General features: G+C 33.2%; 1 protein-coding gene and 1 long non-coding RNA gene across 10 annotated transcripts in view; one reads left to right on the forward strand and one right to left on the reverse strand.

Annotated features, from left to right (window-relative positions):
• Positions 1-18,508, forward strand: part of LOC141449818 (sodium-dependent nutrient amino acid transporter 1-like) — a 115,455-nt gene that overhangs the window by 67,784 nt on the left and 29,163 nt on the right. The window lies entirely within an intron of this gene.
• LOC141449819 (uncharacterized) lies at positions 7,624-17,286 on the reverse strand. 6 transcript variants are annotated; one of them, XR_012455717.1, is made up of 5 exons: positions 16,713-17,286; positions 12,409-14,747; positions 12,144-12,210; positions 11,155-11,500; positions 7,624-7,787 (listed from the first exon to the last, which is right to left on the reverse strand). It is a non-coding gene; the product is annotated as an uncharacterized lncRNA (long non-coding RNA). The 6 variants fall into 6 exon arrangements; XR_012455720.1 differs by lacking the exon at positions 7,624-7,787 and having other exon boundaries at positions 10,014-11,500; positions 12,409-13,373; positions 14,547-14,747; XR_012455716.1 differs by lacking the exon at positions 11,155-11,500.

Raw genomic sequence — 18,508 nt, forward strand, 5'->3', positions numbered from 1 at the left:
AAAGCACTTTTAACTTCTTCAATTAAACATTTTTCTTCAATAAAAAAATAAATTAAAATAGACTGCGTGTTCACTGGGAATGATACTTAACAATTATATCTGAATTTCACTCAACTAAAAATACCGAGTGGTAAAACCTCTTCAATAGAGCAGTGTTCGGTACTCCACTTTGAACAATAATAACTCTATTTCAGTCACTACTCTTATCTTTCCGACCTTACTATTAACCTGACATTTATACTGATCAACTAATGACTAAGTAATTTTTAATATAATATTTATACTATATATATCAATCAATCTAGAAATAATTGTATACTAAAATAATTAAAAAAAAAACTCATTTTTATTTACATTGTCTCTGAGTTTTCAAAACAATTCTAGTTTAACTTCTCAAGCGGGACCGGAGCTGGAGTGTATGGGGCTAAATCTAAGGTACTCATTGAGAGTGCTCTTAGGAGATATGCCACCGTCTTTCAGGCCGAGGTCTTTGACATTAAAGCCTGCGCTGGGGAAAATCTGCGAATGGATCTTAGAAATAGGGAGATTTGCATTTTTTCGAACAGTCAAGCGGCACTGAAGGCCCTCTCTTCCTTCAGAATTACCTCTTCCCTGGTCTGGGAATGTAAAAAGGCCCTACATCAAGTGGCTCGGCACAACAAAGTCCGATAGGAATGGGTGCCGGGCCAAATGGGGATCAAGGGGAATGAAATAGCTGATCAGTTGGCCAGGAATGGAGCTAGTACTCCTTTCACTGGTCCGGAACCAGTCCTGGGGATCACTGGGGGTGCAGTTCATGAGGCTCTCAGAGATTGGATCTGGAGAGAACATGAAAGGTACTGGGTGACTCTAGGTTTGGGCAGAAATCATATCACTCTGATTACAGGCCTATTCACAGGGCACGGAAGGTTCAGGAAGTACCTGCACAAGATAGGGCTTATTAGCTCGGAACCTTTGTGCAGATTGTGCCAGGAGGAGGAGGAAACGGCCTTTCACCTGTTGTTCGATTGCGTTGCAATTGAGCGGCTGCGCTACGACATCTTTGGAACTTTCGAGGCCGAAGGAGATAATAGCGCAGAAGGAACTAGTAGGGAAAGCTCTCGACCTTTTTAGAAGGGGAGGTTTCACCTATTAGACTCAAGGGGAAGGCACAATAAGCCTCTTGTGGCTGCGTTGCCGTGGGGATAGGGTCCCGCCCCGTCTTTTTTAAATCTAAAATTTAACTTCTCAAAGTTTCATCGAACATTGTTGATTCGATAATGGTTCATTCTTTCTTTTATAGTAAAGAACAATGACAATAATCAGTTCTTGCGTTGGTGAATGTAAAGTTCTTGACCTTCTACAAAGATAAACTGAACATCACTCTCTTTGGCCCAAAGATAACGTAATTCAACTTTCTTTCGGAAATTGGTAATTTATTTTAAAATAATAAATTATTTTTTATTGATCTACTAAAAATGCTGTAGATTTATCAGCTCCTTAACACCAGGACTTCCTAACCAAGGCCAAATGAACGTTCGCATTATGGCTCACATTTAACTACTTTCAATTAAAGTAATTATCTTTCTATACTACTTAGTTTTTGATTATTATTACTTTGGCTCGTCCATATTGGCGTGGAGCGCCTTCTAGTACGATGCCGACCTCCTATTGGTGTACTCTTTCTACAGATAACAGTGAAATTTAAGTAATTGATTAATCTTATTAAAATTACTTTTACTTGGTGTTTTACAATTTTATTTCAAGGACAAAAGTTATGACACCTATTTAAAAGTATTGTTACAATTGTGTTAACAATTATTGTTTTGCATTACAAATTGATGTTTAATCTGTATAAATGTGGATATTATAAAACAATACCCACCCTAGTCCTTGTTCTAATTAGATTACTAATTACTTACATATTGTTAACTATCTTTTCTTTTTGTTTTTTAAATGGCCACAGCGATGACCCAGCTCCCAATGTGTCAATTGTGGGCTCATAAAACTATGTTTTATGGGATAGAGAGTAGGTGTTTTCCCATAGGTTTGCTAAACTAAGTAGGTGTATCATCGGCCATCTATAAAAACAGTTTGAGGCCCACCGTACAATTTTGAGATCACCAGTTTAGGGATTATTTCTTTGCGATTATTAGTGCCCTCTTTCTATCTTACCAAATTATTTAGATTTAGATCAATCAAACATAAATTTAAAAAAAATCAAAAGTGCATCAGTTCTTCAGTGGCTTTGATCAATAAGTTCAAATAAATAACTCACTAAAATCAAAAGATGGCGAATAGGAGAAGGATTAGAAAGCTAGTTGGTTTAATCCTAGTTTAATCCATAAATACCTGAAGAGAGGATGTTATATTCATGAAATTTTAGCTTTTTATTCCGTTGGTTTTCTTTATTTTTTCGGAGAAATATTCTAGACAAATTGTTAGTTTTAATTTAATTATTTTACAACTTACCGACAGATCTTTTGCCACGGGAAATTCCGGCATTCATTTCTTGCCTTAACATACTCAAGTAAGTTATTTTCCTACGTCAGCTGTTTCGTCAGGTATAGTTGTTGGCTATCTTTTCCACTACCAGCACAATTAACTATAGTTATTCTGGTAAGGGAATATCTCTTGGGTATTATCTTGAGGAGATTGTTTAGCCCACATATTTTTGTTGACACTGCGAAGAAGTTATGCTTTAGTTGTAGCTAGATGTTCAACAATCTGGTGACCTTCTCAAGAACTCGAGACTATAATACTGTTTTGTTTTCTTTTATATCGTACTTATATAAAGAAAATTCATAATATGTTATTCTCATAATATCAATGACCATAGTTTTTGTCCGATCTACATAGCGTTGTTAGTCATCACTGTTCGAATTCATGACAACTAGCTAAAGTCAAAAATTTAATATTTTAAAAATATTCTATTATGAAGAAGTTATTTTTGTTTTATGTTTAAAAGGTTAAAGAGTTATTTACGTTCTTCGGGGTCGCTACTATATTAATAGGTTCTTTCCTCTAGCTTATCCCTTTGTTAATCTTTTCTATTTCTAGGTGGAAATTTACCATTTAAGATTATAAAAATGTTAATGTGAATTTATTTATGTGTAAACATAAATATTATGGAAAATATTCAAACATAATAATAAAAATTTCATAATTATAATAAAAACCATTTATGTGTTGTTTGAAACAGATTAGCATCCAATTTAGCCACAATAAGCAACCAACTCTAATCCAACAAAAAATATAAAGGTAAATCTTGTTATTATTCATAAAACGCCAAAATGTTTTGTTTTTTGTACTTCGTAGACATAATTTGCCTCTGCTATCTCACGTATATAAGTAAACTACGCACAATACTGGTGAATTTCAACGCCGTTCTCATTGTAGGCAGAAGTATTATATATCAACACGAGATTATATTTTATATGGTTTCCAATCACTCGCCTATTTTACGAAATTTTTCTTGCAATTGCCAAAAACATGTAGTGTTCTTTTCACTTTAGTTATAAACAGGACGAATTACTTCATTTCATTGAAGAAATTGATTATTGATTGACTTCTCAAATTTGCATTAATTTAAATCTCAATTAACTACAAACTGTGGTGATTTGATTTGATTATTTTGTCATACGAACGGCGTGAAGAATAAATTTATTACTAATAACGGACACTTTGAGTGCAATCAACTAATTTACTATTTTTCGGAAGGTAAAGTTCTTTTAATAATCTCAGAAAGAAAATAATTCACCCAAATCTTCACTCAGAAAAATGATAAGATTATCCGAGTGAAGAACATTGATTAACTAGTTGCTGGTCTATAATTCTATTATCTCTCTTCTGCTTATCACGGAAGTACTCTCTCACAGTATTATTTGTATAAATAATGATAACCATTCCAACTTTAACCAATTTACTTTTTTTTCAAGTTGCATAAGAACAGTCAAAGCGTTATCTTATCTAAGTGCCACTGCTTTAAAAAAACTATTCGAGCAATTTCAAAGTGTCTTAATTGTTTTGATAGAGATGAACTTCAAAAGTTTGGTCTTTGTTATTATAATATTATTATTATCTGCATGCATCTTCAGTGTTACTGTTATTATTGCCAATTCAGTGCTCACAATTCTACGCCTGATTCTTTCAAGTCCTTTAATTGCACATTTCCTGATTTACTTTCAAATAATTTTGTAGATACTTCTGTTAAATTTTTACCTCAAAGTACTTAAATGAACGCTATTCGAGTGAACTTGGATAATATCAGTTTAAATCAACTTCTCTTTTAAAAAAACTATGCAGTGTAACTGCAAGTGTTAACCAAATTCAATTCACTTTAGATCTGTTTCAGTTTCCCTGCGCTGACAGGTCCTTTTTTTGAATTTAAAACGAGTAAATGGAAAGTATACTAGAGTTTTTCTATAATTTTTTTTCTGCAGCTGGCAACCACCAAGTACACACAATGAAGTGGCAAATCCACTTTTCCCTTAAGAAAAGCTGTTTTTTTTTCTTGAAGTTATTAGTTTTCAAATGTTTTAAAAGAAATAGTGCTTTGAATTTTACGTGATAAGTTTAGAGGAAAACCACTCGAGTTTTATTTTTAGCAGAATTTAAATAACCACAGCATTTCCGCTTGCAAAAGGAAGCGCCTGGTATACGCGATAGCAGTATTTGTAGTTTAAAATTTTGATGGTTTAGTTGGAGCAAATGTAATATGCATCTAGATTAAAAATCAATAATTTTTCATCTTAATTTATGACAATCTCCCTCATTATTACCGAGAGCATTTTTCAATTCATCTTTTTTTCTGATTCAATGAATAGAATTCCCTTTCAATTTTACTATAATATATGTAATATTTTAATTAATCCATGTTCTAATTATTTTATAACAGAAGTTAATCAAAATTATTTTTCATGTTCATTTGCCATTAGGAAATTGAAATTGAACGTGTTTTATCTGTAAGGCTGGTGCGTGTAATTTTGGTGAGAATCTAACCCCACTAACTTACTTTCTGACTTTGCGTGCTAGTTCCCTCAGTTATTATTACTTAATTTATCTTCTACAGGTTAGGTACAATGCATATTTAATTAACTGTTCTTAAAATCTTACGCAGTCACATACTATTTGAGTAGTCATAAATAAGTTACAGGCTACGTGTGGACTGCGGGTCCATGAAGAAAAAACTAAGTGTATGGTGACCACAAGAAATGAAAGAAGGCTCTGCGACCTCGAAGTCGGGCAACACCGTTTCGAAGGAGTGGGGGTTTTCAAGTATCTTGGAACTACCCTCACATCCAAGAATGAGGTAGGCCAGGACATTAGGAGCAGACTGACGGCAGGAAACAAGTGCCTGGGTGCTCTGAAAAGAACGCTCCGGAAAAAAGATGTTTCCAGGAAGGCCAAGATCACCATATACAAAACAGTGATTAGACCTGTAGTGATGTACGGGTCGGAGACTTGGACCCTGACAGTGGCAGAGGAAGCCAGATTGGACTGTTGGGAGAGGAAGGTGCTGCGATGCCTATTCGGCCCAGTGAGCGAAGACGGGGTTTTCCGGATTCGGAAAAACACGGAGCTATACCAACTGTTCGGAGAGGACACCTTGGTTTCATGTGTAAAATTGAGAAGGCTCCAGTGGTTGGGTCACCTGCACCGGATGGCGAGGGAGAGATGGCCCCGCAAAATATATGAGGGACATCCTGGAGGGAGAAGGCCAAGGGGTCGCCCGAGGCTGCGCTGGCTGCAGGATGTGGAGGCAGACCTCCAAAGACTCCGTATTGGGCAGTGGAGGAGGAAAGTCGGGGATCGTTCCGAGTGGAGAGATTTGTTGATGGAGGCCAAGGCCCTTAATGGGCTGTAGCGCCAATGATTAGATTAGATTAGATTAGATAAATAAGTTACAGTTTTTACCAATTTTTGTAATGTTTCTTTTAGAAGAGTTCTGGAAAATGAATTAGGTCATATTTGAAAAGGTCTTTCAGTGAACTGAATGGTTTGTCTCATGTATTCTCTTTTATATATTCTCGTGCTTCTTTCCTAGATGACCTGTTGAACTGCTGATTTGTATTTACAGTAATCCCTATCTTTCAATCAATCAATCAATCCTTATCTTTTATCTCCATCTTTAAGGTGATTCAAGAGTTCACCAGATAATTCAAGAATTCATCCCTGAAATGCAGGCGTTATGTTTACACACAGTAGGTACTAAGCAGTATCCGCTATTACAGCACATTGGAGTTAGATCCCACAGTGGCCAAACCGCATAACCGAATCAATTACCTTATGTTTTTTTATCCTGGCAACTAGTTTGTATTTGACTGAAGAATTCACTGAAGCTCATGAGGTCATTGATTTTGTCATTCAGTATAGCTTCCCTTAAAGTACGGGATAAAAGATAAAAGGCTAACATTCGAATGTTCTGCATTCTAATAAAGAATTCCCTGTATATTTATTTGCTTTACTTAGATAACTTAGTTCTAGAAAGTTCCTTGTATCTGGGATTGGGAATTGTTTACTTCTGGTAGTTGAAGGGTAAGTCCTGGAAAGAAGAATAAGCAATAGTCTCTTCTGTTCGGAGAGTTTTGGATTTACAGTTTAGGGAACCCCCAAACCCTGACCTGGAGGTGATTGAGAGAAGTGCGTTTGGACTCCTACAGTTAAGTATCTTATATCCATTTTATTTCTTCTAGAACTTCTATCCAGTTGCCGGTAACGTGCGTTCAATCCAATCTTATTAGGTTTCGCTAAAAGCGTTTCTTATAAATTTAAGCATAAATTTCCACAAAACTTTGTCTTTAGCAGAATTATATTGAACTGTCTATTTTAAACAGTTGTGACATTCGATTAGAACAGAAAGTCAGACCGATTGAATACATATTTATATCTGTAAATATAGCTTACTAATATTACAATACCATAACAAAATCTGTAAACACAAAGTTCTTGACATTTTTAAATGTATTCATATTTTGACATTTACCCAGGATTATTATATAATAAAAAATAATTATTTATATTATTATATTTAATTGTTCACAGTTTACAGTTAATATATTGATATGCATGCTAGCTTTGTGCCAACAAATATGGTATGTAAAACAGTTAGAAGTGGGGGTGCATGTCGCTTAGATGGTGTGGAACTGTAAAAACTAACTAGCCTGTATTAGAATAGGAGAATAGCTAGCGTTCAGGAAGTAGATGTGATTATTTTGGGTGTTCGAGTACTGAAACTTCGAAACTTTTAAATGACCACTGCTCGGCTAGCTTAATCATAAATAAAATACTCATTCTGTTAAACCATAGTAATATATTCATATATTAGACTTTATTTAATCTTGAAAAGAACAGCAATCTGTTGTGTATGAGGAATGAATGCTATTAGTTAGTTGAATAGATCTGTTTAACCAGATTAGTATAACGGTTTCTCGTTAAGAGCTCTGCCAGAGCGTGGGTGTAAGGTGTGGCCTTAAAGGAGAAATTTCTGAGGCCGTTATCAAGGTAGTTTACACTCTTCTGAGACTGTAGTAAAATAAAATCTTCATACCATTTGTAGAACATTGTCAAGGTAGTTCATTCACGAAATTAGTTAAGTTCTCTATTGTTACTTACAAAATTAATAATAAATAATAACTACCATTGTATAAAATTTCTTTTATTATTTACTGTAAGTATTTTTATTAAAATAAAGAAATTTGCCAGTTTTGTAATTTACTATGTCAGCTTTTGTTCCTTCAAACTTTGTTACACAATCTGTCCAACATCCTGCCTTCAATTTGTATTTATCTTATTATTTTTAATTATTTCTGTAGAAAAATAAGTTAGTAGTGAAAATGAAGGCTAGAGAAAAAATATTTTAACCTAAATAAACTTTTCAAATGTAACTGAAATTAAAATTACAATCTGTTAACCTTATAAAAATAATAATAAGGCATATTATTTAGTGAAAAATACAGAAAAGAATTTGATAACAATAGATTAGTACAGTATTGAACTGAATGATCGTTTGAATTTAAGAACTCGATTGCTTAAAAGATGGTTCGAATTTGATATTTCCTTTTCGTTTTAATCGTACTTTGAACCTCACGTAAAAGTGTTTTTTAAAGACTAGTTAAAATTGTAAGTTAACCCATTAACTTCGATTACAGATTCATTTTCAAAAGAGAATTTTTGATTTTAGGAAGATTTCAGTTCACGTATTTGTGCCACTGTAAGCGAGTAAAATGATGAGAAAGAGCTGTCCCTGATTTACATTAAAAATTAAAGCTCCACTCTAAAATCAATAATCCTTTAATTTTAAAATAGTTTTATTTTTTACGAGAAGCATGTATCGGATATTTTTTTTTTAAGTTTTGACAGCCGTTTTTACATTAGTTCCAAGTTATCTCTGCTATTTCTTCTGTAATAGAAATTCTTTTCAAGAAAACGTTATTGTTAGTGAATTATTCCATAAAATTCTTTCTATGATTGTTATTCACTCGATATTAACTTTTTACATTTTTTTTAGCTATGTTATTATGGTGTTTATTTTGTGAATCTCCTGATAGTTTGGATATTTCTTCTGAGAAATCTAAGAAAAATATCTCTTTGAAGTATATGGTGTAGTTTGTACTGGGATCTTTTGATCCAGCATTGATTTTGTCGTATTTTTTTCTTTTGAATTTTTTTCATTTTATAGTAAAATTTTTCTGCTCCAGATTCAACTTCTTCACTATTTTATTTACCTCTAATTTGTCACATTCTACTACATTTTCATTTCAGCGGACATTTCTCTTATTGATTTTTTACCTTTCTTTTGACGGTTTTTCTTTTTTAGTTGTTTCATTTTCTTTTTATAATCATGAATCATATCTCATTTTGCCAGCTACCTTCCTCGTTGTAGTTTCAATGTTATTACAGTATGAAGGAAGTATAATCGTAATTTCTCTGACTTAATCACTACTTACCTATTCTTCTTTTCAATTTTTTCACGTACAGAATCTTGTCACGATTCTAAAATAATATATATGTATATTTAATTTTTTTTCTTCTGACGTAAGATTAAAATTGCAATGAGCAAATCCTCTATCTTAATCATTTATTTTTAATAAGGACCTTGTCCTCTTAAATCTTCCTTCAACTGACCACATTTTGCCTACACTTTACTCAGTTGGGCTCTTCGTTATCGAACTAACTCGATCTATTTTTTCTCACTCTCTGGCACACATAGCCGCTGACTTTCCCTAAACTTTAAGGTGTTCACCCTGCTCTGTGAACCTTCCAACTTACAAATTCTTATTTGAAAAGAGTTTGAAACAAATATTCACTATTATTTTATTTAACTACTCTTCTACTTGTATCTAGTTTGAACTCTTCGGCAAGAAACAATGTTCTCAGCTGAAGTTCTGATCAGTTCAAGTGATCTGTCGTTGCGGTCACCTAACTGGTGATATAGCGGCGAAGGCTGAATATTACTGCGGAGGAAAGAAGGTACAAGAAACACCTTCTTCCTAAGAATTAGCTACTAGTGGCTTATTTGACTATCTGCTTAGTTATCTTTGACATTTAGTTTAACTTTTAGAATGATTTTCAGCAGTAAGTACAATTATTTCAAGTTGTAAGTAACAATCTGAACTCCAAAATAACCTTCTTTACCGTGTATTATTACCACTTCGTTACAAATAAGCGCAATTACAGTAGCCAATGTTCACTCATTCGAAACACATGCATTATCTCAAGACTGAAATCAGTTTTAGGTTAATCTCTGCTGTAACTTGTGTAATTCATATTGTCGCTTGCATTATTCAAATTTTCTTTAGAAGCATATAATTCCTCTTGCTGATTATTTTAAGGGAAAGGATGGTTATTGCGTCAAATTATTGCTTCGAGATATTTACTAAAAATAAAAATTTCAATCTTAAGTCCGAAAAAGTAGGAATTCGAACTTGACTTCTCTCTTTGTGATCACAGTGAAAAAATTAAAGCAAAAAACTACGGGTAGTTCAGTTGGAATTTCACTTTTGTAAAACCAAGAAAAAAATCAAAATCACTGCATTAAATATATGAAATTCTCTGTACTTCATTTCAAACATTTTTCAATAAATATTCTGAGCTCAGGGATGGAGGACTAGTTTCTATCTAATTGCCACAAATTTGTCATCAGTGTCCTTAAGAATACAAAGGTATGGATACTTCGCTAGGAGTTTATAGTCTCTTGTGGCTACAATCAGGTAACTGCAACTGGCTGCCTGTTACTGATCCTTCTTGATTTTTTATTGGTTCTATATGTTTAAATTAATTGGATCGATTCTTTAATTAATTGAAATAGGATCTTTGATTAGTTTTACCTTCTCTAATATTTATATTTTCACTCAATTGTTTGTTAAAAGCATTAATATTCATGAATTTTTAATAAGTAATTTTAATTACTTATAAGAAATATTAATAAATTAATTAAGTTTAGGTAAAGAAATTTGTTAATTAGAAAAACAAGAATTACACAAAGTGAAAGAGTTAATTAATTAAAAGAGTGATTATTTTTATTTTACAAAAAAAAGAAGAGATTTGTGTTTTAACTTTTAGAGTGATATGAACGAAAAACACTTGCGATTAAATTTATTGACAATAAAACTCTGAACAATTGATGAATAATGTTCGCTAAAATTCCATTTATTATGTCAGCAGTAGATACTGTGCCCCTGAATTGTATTTACAAATATTATTAAAATAAACTGTTTTCTGAAAAAAATATTGTCTATTCTATGAGAGCAATTACGCAACTACTGTCAAAAATAATAGGTTTGCCATTTATTAAACTAGGGAATTAAGGCTTTTTAATACTTCGCTTTATAAGGCATATAATTATGTTTTATTTGTCATTTCTAACAATCCGAAAGCTTTAATGTCTCTTTTTATAGATGATAAATTTCTTATTCTGCAGTTATAAAATTTCTGTTTGATATTTTTCAACTGTGCGAACATAAGAAGGATAGAAAAGGGGGACAAAAATTACCTCTTTTAAAACAGTGTCTAGAATGGTACTCTGTCACAAGACTTAAAGGACTGAAAGGAATGAGAAATACTTTAAGGAATATTCAGGAGATTCTAGGCCCCTGACGACTCCTAACAGACACTTACTTTACATAATATTAATTCAACTAATAAGGACAATAAGAGCCGAATTGTGAGGCTCACCAAATTTTACAGTATCCAACCTTTACAATGTTTCAGGTCTAAAGTCGCTCGTAGAACTGTAAACGCATTTTACTGCATCTCGAATCGTCCCCTTCATGATGATCTTAAATTTCTCTGTATCAACGAAGTTAACCTTATCCTTTTCCAAATTTTCCGCACAAAACTAGCAGGTCACCAGAAGTCCAATCTTTATCCACACACTCCCATCCTCTCGTCGTTTAAAACGTCGATGGCTTCACGCCTTCTTGCTTTTCAACCGCTTCCTTCAACCTAGAGAGTTTCTCTCTTCACGTCCTCTCGAAAGGGGCAATGAGATAGCTAGCTGTCACAATCTATATGATCTTTTCTATAACATACACAGTTGTTGATGTTTACAGACTCTACGGTTGTAATTAATTAACATTTAAAAACAAAATCTGAAGCAGGAGGATAAGCGATTTAGTTCGTCAGTGCTAAGGTTGTATTTACTGATTTGTTTAAAGGTTTTTTTCCTCGTTAATTAACCAGAAATCATCTTAACAATTTTGCATTTTCACCAGTGTATGGGTTAATAGAGCAACTTCTTAAAATTCCAGGCTTCTGCAACCCTTCTGAGAGCCAAATGGACACATCCTTTCTCAAATAAAACTCTAAATTTAGAAAATATTCAAAGATATCCAGCAGAATGGACTAATAACTTTTAGCATTAGTCATTAGTCGTAAACATTACTTCGCCTCCGTTATCTTCACCTTTTAAGAAAAGTAGCCCCGGATGTTTATTTTCTTTATTTTTATTTATTTTAAATTAAAGCGCTTCATCATTTGAGATCATAGGTGCACGGTGCCTTTTCAATGCATTGCCGGTCACCGGACAGTGTTCTCACATAACAAACAACAATATCTACCACATATTGTCGACCACTATAGAAGCTACTACAAAGAGAAACGCTAGCACTATCCCAAAATTCCAAGCGATTGTGACAAGAGCACAAAACACTGAGTTTACTTACCCCTTTGTCTCTCCTTGCTTTGTTAATGTTCTTGTTATGTCCCTGACATTTAAATTAGTTTTCCAATCTGCAATACGATAATTCTATTTATTTGAAGTTTTAAAGAATAAGTATCATTATTAGTGTGATTTCAAAAGCATGATGGTTACTTATAAAACAATAAAACATCTTTACTGTGGAGATAATTACAATGATTTTAACATATTTAGAAAGTTATACTATTCTCGTATCACTCAATAGGAAGTGTAAAAAAAAAAATAGTCACTGCTATCTAAATATTTTTGTTCAGTTGGTTGTATTGTTTTTCTTCCTCAGAACTCTCAACAATTTCCATTTTTAATTGGTCAGTGGGAAATATTTATGAAAGTGCAAAGTACTCTATTCTGTCTTTCACTTGCTTCCCGTCTCCACCTACTTGTCTTCTAATTGGCTGCAACGAAAGTTCAACCAGTTTTCCTCAATGTTTTTCCTCAAAAAAAAATAAAAAAACTAGAAAAAGAAAGCTTTGAATGTCTAAACTAAATGAGAAGAAAACTCTCCGAATTAGCTAGATTAGTTTTGTCCATATTTAAGGTCAAGTGTTTTCAAGGCTACTCATGGACTGCGAGGAAATATATACAAACATTTTCAGCGATCAAGCATTTTATATTTATTTTATGCGTTTTTCCGCTTAATGAACTCATAATAAATACGCTGAAAAAGCTTTTTCTTTCTCTTAGAACTCACTCTGAGCTTAATTAATCCGAAACTAAGGTTTCCATCCATGAAGGACAACCTAATGTTAACTTTAATACAATTTTTTCTAGACTTTTCATTTTTTTTTTTAATCCTAATGGATTAAATTTTAACAGGGAAATTCATTTTTGTGAAAATTCCTGGAGACCTATTACTTTAAGTTTTCCTCTTTTACAGTACTTAAAGTATTTAAGTTTTCACAGTACTTAATTGTGCGGATAACTTTATTAATTTCAAGTAAATTGATCAAGAAAAACTTGCGAATTTATGGTAAAAGTTTCTGAGCTTTCCCTTAAAAAAAAGAAAAAAAATCAATAGTTTTCATTAAACTATTGTCTGTTAATTCCCTTTTAAATCTGCTGTTTTTTTTTTTTAAATAGTAATTTATCTAATACTAACGTTAGAATCTTAAGGCGTAGGATTTACAATGTTGTGCGTTACAAGTTGTTACTGATTAGAGGTACCAGATGGCGTTGCCTTAAATGCAAGTTAATCCTTGAATAGAAAACAAAGAAACAAGGCATAATTCTCAAGTTTTATCTTTATAATCAACTAAAATAACTCTTTAGTAAATATTTGTTGCCTCAGATGTTGAAGCCCTTTAATTAAATAAATTTTTAAAAAAACTGTGATTGAAGAGAATGCCAGCAAGGCAAGTTCAGGTATTTATTTCTCACCTTATTTTTAATTTATCTTATCCTTATTAAGAGAAACTATTGCGATCAAAGCTTTTTTTTTATTATTAAAGAAAGAGAAACGACTTGTTTAGAGAACTGAATGGCTAAGTTTGGTGGCAGTTTTGGAATCTAAATGATATTGTTTTTATCTTATAATTATTTTCTTTTATAGACAAACTGAAACTAGTCCGGTTGTAAATATAAAAACACAGGTTTGTCTGTAATTTCTGCTAATATAAGAGATAATGAACTTGATGACAGTATTTAAAGAGAAAGTTCAGAATCCCAACTCGCCATGTAATTATGTAATTGATTCCACTTTCCTTTTTTTCTCATGTAATAGTTCGCGAGCAATTCTCCTAATATCTTTGTTTTTTTGCCAGCTAAAATTGTGATTTTTACAAATTAGCAAATTGTGTCCGTTTGTTTGTTAATAAGTTTGGTCTGCACAACTCAAAAATGGCTCAAATCTGTGTTCTAATTTTGTACTTTGTTAAGCCACTAATGGATTGTTCAAAATAACTTAATTGACAATTCCATTCTACCGGAAATACTTTGGCATAGACGGTTGCTGAAATCCAGAATGCTGAGAGTAATATGTCTTGATGGATGCTAACAATTCAATCAGTTTTCTATTGAGTTCAGCGTTGGCTGAAGAAGTTTTCGGCGTACTGGCACTTTAAGATACCTCATCCTAAAACACTACTCTAAGAAAAAGGGTTCATTCAATTGAACATTGATTGATTTTTACATGAACTTGTACACCTCCCAACAATTTGGCGAATGTTTCTGTTGATTGCCTATTTACAACCGAACTGTAAGGTTCTAATCAAGATCGATCTGGTTCGAGAACAACCACCGAACTTAAGGATTGCCAGTATCATTCGCGAAATATATCTCTTCGATAATCTGTATGTTACTGTCCAAAATATAAGATACATTGAAAAAAAATATTAGATACAATGAGAATGGGTATAAAGATTTACTCAACTAAGGAAGATGACATAAGCTTGGCCTTGATATGGGTATAGTGGCCTTCCTTTAACGTCACACTTCAATGTACACGTGACCAGTCCACGTAACAATAACACTGATAGTCGTCTGTTTTCTATGTCATCTCTCCCGTCAGATAGTTTGATATGTATCATGTTAGGTACGTGCTTCTTAATTTAAAGAAGTGTTTCTTCATCGTCTACAACAGTTCTCATCTTTATAGTTGTCTGGTGATTTCTTAAGAAATTTCTGTAGTTTAACCTTTGGTATAGCATGCTTTTAAATTTAATTAGTTATGCATTCATGTTAAGGAAAGATACAAAGTGCTTATTAACGCTGATAACATTATATTGAGTTCTATAAGAATTTAATTCCAAAAAAAAATAGGTAATCGAACTCTTACATTAGTCCCAGGGCATTCGAAATTTTATCATATACGGCCCCTCCATTACTCTGGAAATCCTACGCTGGCTTGTAACTAACTGCACCTTTCAACATAATCAAACAATGCTTAGTGACCTTCATAGCAGCTATCATAGCTAAGTCCCAGTATCTCAAATCTCATTCTCAGCAATACACCAACTCACATCTGTTAATCCAAACCTCTGGATTTCTGAAATAATCACTGAAACAATCTATTCACGATTCTTCAATTTCCACTAAAGCCTATCCTGCCATCCCAATTCATCAGCTTGAACTCTTTCCTCTTTAATCCATCCTGATAATCCTCCACGACGTCTAAAACGCTGTTGGCCTCGTGATCTCCTAACCTAGACCTTTTCACAACTAGAATTCCCGAGAGTGTCAGCACTGGCTGATTTCTCTCTTCCTGCGTCCTTACGGTTGCGGTTTGCGTCGGCTTTGCCGGGCAGCTTTCGCATCCTGTATTGTACTTGTTTCATTCACACTTTGCCTGGTGTGTATCTATTTTTATACAGGTAGCAAATTAAAAAGAATAAAAAAAATGTTCTGTTCACTTAGCTGAAAACTGTGAATGCACTAATGTCTAACCGACGCCTATTTTAATTTGTTGTGCATAAAGTAATTTATATAATTGTCGTAAGTTTCTGCACATCCAAATAAAAGTTACTCGATACTAAATAATAAAAACTATATTTGTACCGTGCAAAGGTTACAGAAAATTTCATTTTAGAGAGAGACCCATTTGCGTCCTATTTACACAGTGACCCATTTGCATATAAACAATAAAAAAATTATTGTAAAGTCCTACTTTTAACAATGGATGTTAGCCGACTAATCGAAGAGGAAGGACAGAAAGTTTGTATTGTGTCTTTGAAGAGACCATATTTTGATGATATATCCCCGCAAAGGTCAGATTATTAAGGTCGATTACTAATTCCACTCTTTGCAAGGTCTCACGTGACCGATCATGCTCAATTACCTGCATAGTTTTTTTACTCGTGAGGTTGCTTGTATTAGAGTTATATTGGTTTAAATATTACAGAAACGGATATGTTCTACCTTCTACCTCGAAATTATAAATAGAAACGATCACTGCACCCACAAAAGTAGATATTTCCGTTTATGTGATTCGAATAATTAGAAAAATAAATAAACAAATTTATAGAGAAGTTAGAGTAAATGTTTGGGGAAAAAAATGTGAATTTTGAGGTTCTATCATCTATTTGTCAATTCCCGGTGGCTTTTTCTGGCGGGAAATGAGCTGTGAATAAAACAAAGTACAGTCCCTTTGAAGCTAATCCGGATTACCGCGATCAAATAACCTGAGACAAAAAGTTGTGAAATTAAGCAGGATGATGTCTCTGAGCAATTAACCTATTAGTAGAGGATTATGGCAAGCAATTCTTTCGGCAAGTGGAAACTGTAGGTGATTTTTAAAAAAAAATTTAATTGAGGCACATCAACATCTGAAGTCAAAGGTGCCTTTGCCAAATCTTCGCCATGCATCAGTGAGTGGACGCGTACTGTGAGAGGCTGAAGAAAGAGGAAATATAAGGACAGCCAACAGGACTCATCGCCGGGTTCTGAGACAAGTGCACTACCACTGATCTAACTCTTTCCTTTTTGGGAATTGTGAATTGTAAGTCTCAAGTTGGGAATCGTCTTTGATAATTAAATGGTTTTGTTAATGTAATAAGCACATTAAAACGCTAAAATCGCTTTCATTATGACTATTATTTACCGCAAATATAGTGCTTGAAGTTCAATTAGTGATCGCTATTTGCCAACCGTCACACGAGTGCGAGGTGGAGGTCAACTTGGCTCGGTAATAATTGCAACTACACAAATCTTCAGATATAATTGGTTTTAAAGAAAAGATACTAAATAGTTACTAATCGTAAATGTTGTCATAGCTGTTTTAAAAAATAAAAAATTGTACTTTTAGTATTTTACACTTATTTATTTTTGTTTCTTCTTTCATATTTTAGAACACCTGTTAGGAATTAAAATTACTGCTTACCATGTCATAATCCTTTTTTATTTTTTACATTACTATTTGTGATAAACAAGCCACAGCCTTTATTATCACACACATGTACATACATATGAAAAAACATTAATTTTCTATGGAACCTGCCAAGAATTAATGAATTGTCTTGAGTTGGCCTTCACGTTCCTCGATCACTCTGTAATACAATGGTTTAAGCAAAACACCTCTTTCATTTTGTATGACGTGTTGATTACAAATTTCTTCTATCATTCAGATGAATAATTAATTTATTGCTCGAATAGAATAACTAATATTGCCCATATTCAAGTGTTTTAAGCGTTTTTAACTGAACAATATGTTAGTTCAATAAATATTTAGTATTTTACTTGCAAATATCAAGTGCAGATCGATTTGAGTAAAAGCAAATATAAGTTAGTTTTTCAGGATTTTTAGCAGTTATCGTAACTATCCTGATTGAACCTACGTCAAGATGTGTATTAAGCAAGTGGGATACCATTAACACTGGACCAAACAGGCAATTAACAGAATAGGTGGACGACTACACCTGACAAATAAAGATAATTATTATTCAATTGAAACTGAAATCAACCAAATATCATTATTCTATTTCATATTCTACCCCTTTTCTGTCTTCAGTGAAGCAATAAGCACACCCTCGGTGGAAGAGGCGCTGGAAATGAATTCCCAAAACCAGAGATTTCTTCATTTTTCATACGAGTTTTAAATTAACTACATGATTTTTATGTTTAAATTCACTTCTTTCCTTGGCTAACAAAACGGTACTGATAACAAGCAACCATCGCTTTGGTCCACTGTGCAGATGTCTACAACGCTTATTGTTTGGACTAACTTCAACTTGCCAACTACTTCAAATTCCTCAAAAACATTTGGCCGTTACTGTATTCGCTTCGTCATTCAATTTGTACGTCATGCATTACGGAATGTATACACATGTAAATGCAACACTATTCAAACCCGCAGCACAATTCGCCTACAAGCGTTGGTAGGAAATCAATGGCCACTTCCAGGACAACGCACATTATCTCCCATGATGATGTTCGCTCGAGGAGAACTTCCGACAACGCTGCAGTGGCAGTAGAAGCAGGAAATGAATTCTTGAAACTATCAGAATTCGAGAAATACTTAAAGAAAATAAAGAACTGTAGAATAAAGATGTTAGCTAAATACTAGTCGAAGCTAGAACAAAAGGGCATGAAAAGTATGGATAGATCATTCATTCAATTGTCAGGAAGATGTATAAGATATTGGATAACCAAGGTTTATTCGTGATTCTCAGTAGTCAACCTAATTTCGTTTCAAAACATCGTTTTGTCTAGCCTGTCATATTCTTGATTGTATTCCAGTTTATCGCTAGTTATATTTGCAAATCTCATGTTTAAATTAATGCTAGTAATTAATTTGATTATTAAAGTGTTTCTTCATTCAATCCAACTAGCCCTTATTCAACTCTAGATGTATAAATTACTAAACTTAGATGAATGTAGAACAATATTTGTTATTTAGAA

Source organism: Rhodnius prolixus, unplaced genomic scaffold (assembly GCF_049639745.1).
Source record: "Rhodnius prolixus isolate KJV_2025 unplaced genomic scaffold, Rpr scaffold_2, whole genome shotgun sequence".
NCBI classification, from domain to species: Eukaryota; Metazoa; Arthropoda; class Insecta; order Hemiptera; family Reduviidae; genus Rhodnius; species Rhodnius prolixus.